Source organism: Athene noctua, chromosome 6, assembly GCF_965140245.1.
Source record: "Athene noctua chromosome 6, bAthNoc1.hap1.1, whole genome shotgun sequence".
NCBI classification, from domain to species: domain Eukaryota; kingdom Metazoa; phylum Chordata; class Aves; order Strigiformes; family Strigidae; genus Athene; species Athene noctua.
Genome location: NC_134042.1, coordinates 33,576,388 through 33,580,090, shown reverse-complemented (window position 1 = coordinate 33,580,090; position 3,703 = coordinate 33,576,388). Strand labels below are relative to the sequence as shown.

The 3,703-nt window shown below is 47.5% G+C and overlaps 1 non-coding gene across 1 annotated transcript; it reads left to right on the top strand.

Annotated features, from left to right (window-relative positions):
• The first annotated feature begins 3,408 nt into the window (after nucleotides 1-3,408).
• TRNAT-UGU (transfer RNA threonine (anticodon UGU)) lies at nucleotides 3,409-3,481 on the top strand. Its single transcript has one exon. It is a non-coding gene; the product is annotated as a tRNA-Thr (tRNA).
• The last annotated feature ends 222 nt before the right edge of the window (nucleotides 3,482-3,703 follow it).

The window sequence follows — 3,703 nt, the reverse complement described above, 5'->3', positions numbered from 1 at the left end:
TGTCTATTCTCTCACCTTGAACTCAGACACCTCTGACCTTGCCACTCATTTTTGGATTACATAACTGCTCAATCAAGATGCAGTATTCCTACTATGGGGTTTTGGCACATCTCTTCCAGGACCAAATGAAAACCAGTCAACCTTAGTTTATTGCTGTAAATGAGACTAGAATAAAGAGATAGCAAGGAGAGAAAAAGCCAAGCCTTCAAATGCTTATTTTCAGTCACTTAAGATGATGGTAAGAGATGTAACAATTTGTTTTTAATTTTCATTGTGGGTTTTTTTGATAATGCTCCCTTTGAAGAATGCAAAAAATACTTTACTCCTCCCATTGCTGTGTGCTGCCACTTTCAGCTTTGTTCTTCTCAAATATCATAGCTGATACATTTCTTTTGGTGTGTGAGGGAAGGTGAACATCTTTCACTCCAGCAGTCAGTCCCTGTTGAAGTGAGAAGGTAAGTGCCAACCGCCTCAGCTGTGCTGCCAGCTCTCACACTGGTTTTGTACAGTCCTAGTTTTGTGAGTCTCAGCTCCTAAAGTATCAGCTGCATTCTGTGATTGCCTTTTTGTGCAATTGTCCCAGGTTAATTTAATCAGTGGAAGTGCTCATTAGTTCTTGAGGACTGTCTGTCTTCAGGGTGTAAGGGTTTTAAATACTAAACCCAGTACAATTATTTTTGTTCAAAGAGGGTCCCTTTGTCCTATAGCTGGAATCTGGGGCAGCTCTTGCCCTAGGAGTGGCAGGTCCATCCCCATCAGGACTTCAAAAACCTTTCTGAGATCTTTTTTATTGTTCTGCCTTAGCAGTGATGTGCAGTAGCAGAAGAACACAACCACGGTTTAAGAGAACAATATGGTTACATGTAACAAGTTTCTATACACTTTTTTGTTGTTGTTGTTGTTGTTGTTGGGCTTTGGGTAGGTTGGTTTTTTTTGAGGGGGCGGGTGCGTGTTGTTTTTAATATGTTCTGGACTTCTTGTTCATTGATGCACTTGCATGATAGCCTCCAGTGTGGATTTCACTGACTTTCCCAAGTTCATATATGGGCATGTGGTAACTCAGGCTGAATGTGAAAAGGGACACACCAGAAAAAAATGCAAGGTCTTTTACACAGTAATAGGATTTTTTCCTGTTTTCTGGTGTGTAACAACTAATCATATCAATATTATTTTGATAGGGAATATTCTGTATGCCTTTGGTTTTCTACGGTGTTGTTCTCTTAAACTTCCATTGCATTACACACATGCACATTGACACATACATGCACAAACATGTCTAAGATTTTCTGCTGAGATCCTGCCATCTAGAAAAGCATTAAAGCTGCCACTGGCAGTTATCATAGATCGAAAAGCCTGCAACCTGGCTTATTATCAGGTATAATACCTCAGAGCAGACATGTCCCTAGCAAGAAACAACACAGCAAATAATGTCTGATTAACAGATAGATCTGTAATTTTAACAAGAATATCTTTGACACGATGACTAGAAATACAGCTTAGACTTTCTTGTTCTTTCCAGAGTTAATACAGAATTCAGAGGAAACTCTTAGTGGATTTGAATACTTATCTTCATGGAATATGTTCACAATAATTTGAATTCATACCCATGCAATGAATATCATTCAGTGGAGAAAATGGACCTGCCCCCTGTTGCTTTGTTGACTGTATCTACTAGCTAGCTGCCCCATGGCGCTTTGTTTTCCAAGAGTCAGCAATAATTGTTCAGAGTTTAATTTCAGATTTTACTGATGTCATTTATTACAAACTATCAGAGGGTTAATGTGAGAAAATCCTTTGATAGGAAAACTCTTTGGGCAGAAATCACGTGTTTATACATCTAGCACCCAGAGTGCTGCAGACCCTGATCCCGCTGTGGATTTTGGGGTTTATTTCCATTGTATAACATTTTTTATAAGACTTCGCTAAGCCAAGCCAGGTTTACGAGCATTGCATCCCTTTCCCACCAACTGATACAAGTCTGAATTCTACAGAAATAGGTATCACTAGAGAATCAAAACAGGGCCCTGAATATTGCTTTCTGAAAGGCATACAACTGGAATTTAAATAATTTTATCTGCATGCATGCAGTTTTAAAAAAAAATCAGTCCAGCCATAAGCAGTCGAAGCTCTGTGCAAGGCGTCTGCTTTTATGTGTGCTATTAGGAGGGATGATACCCAGCACCAGCACTGGATGCAGCACACTTCAACGAGTCCTACAGCATTGTCACCTTCCACCTTTTAGAAATTAAGTGAAGCTTCCACCTTCTAGCTCTGAACTCCATAACCTCTGTGAAGGTGGCCTGCAGGTACCAGGTGAGAGAACAAGCTAGGAATCTTTGCGGTCAATGCTTACTGGTGCGCAGGGGGCCATGCAGCAAGTGATGCTTAGAGAGCAGCAGGGCAACACCTCTGTCCTTCAGCAGTGTTTCCTAAACTTCCCAAGGCTACTCAACCTTTTCAGAAAAACTCCCACGCTGCACCGGCTTATGCAGCTTTGTCACCAGAAGTTTTGCTCCTAACCTGTAAAAATCAGGCTGCTCTTCAAGCATTCACCTACTTCTGGTTTCTCCTCTCGTGTTTTTTTTGGCTTGACTTCCGATCAGTTTTATTTCTTGGTTTGCGAAGGTCCCAGGGCCCCTCCTGCGGCCCGGACGCTCCCCCCCAGCTGCGGCACTGACCGGCTGGAACCGCCGTGAGCGGCCACCCGGTGCTGGCGGGCGAGGCTGGGCAGGCGCCAGCTTCCCGCCGGCCGAGGAGCGGCTGCGGGCGGGCCGCGGGCTCCTCCCGGCGGCGGCCGGCACGCCGCTCGGCAAGGGCGGGCGGGCGGAGGGCGCTGTGTGCGGCGGGCGGGCTGAGCCCGGCGGGGGGGGGTTGTGTCCGTGTGTGTCCGTGTGTGTCCGTGTCCGTGTGTGTGTGTGTTGTGTCCCGGGGTGTGTGTGTCCGTGTGTGTCCCTCTGTTTGTGGGTCTGTGTGTGTGTGTGTGTGTCTCTGTGTCTGTGTCCGTGTGTGTCTCCGTGTCCGTGTGTGTGTGTGTCCGTGTGTGTCCGTATCTGTCCGTGTCCGTGTGTCCGTGTCCGTGTGTCCGTACCTGTCCGTGTCCGTGTGTCCGTGTGTCCATGTCCGTGTGTCCGTACCTGTCCGTGTGTCCATGTGTCCGTGTGTCCGTACCTGTCCGTGTCCGTGTGTCCGTGTGTCCATGTCCGTGTGTCCGTACCTGTCCGTGTGTCCATGTGTCCGTGTGTCCGTGTGTCCGTGTCCGTGTGTCCGTACCTGTCCGTGTGTCCATGTGTCCGTGTGTCCGTGTGTCCGTGTCCGTGTGTCCGTACCTGTCCGTGTATCCGTGTCCGTGTGTCTCGCGGCCGGGCCTTGCCGGGCCGTTAGGGACAGCCGGAGACAGTTTTGAGCGGCGGCTCCATAGCTCAGTGGTTAGAGCACTGGTCTTGTAAACCAGGGGTCGCGAGTTCGATCCTCGCTGGGGCCTGGTGACTATTTTTACTGTCCGCTCCGCTGCCGGTTTCCATGAGCAGCGAGCCCAAGGCGGAGGTATTTTGGTGGTGGACGACTAGAACGTGCCTGCGGGCGCCGTGGGCTTATTATTAAAAGGAACGCTTACAAAGCACACGCTCCTCGCAAAATCTGAGCGTTAAAAATAAAATTGGTCACCGAATTAACTCATGGCTGTGCTTTGTGCTGGCAGGGGAGT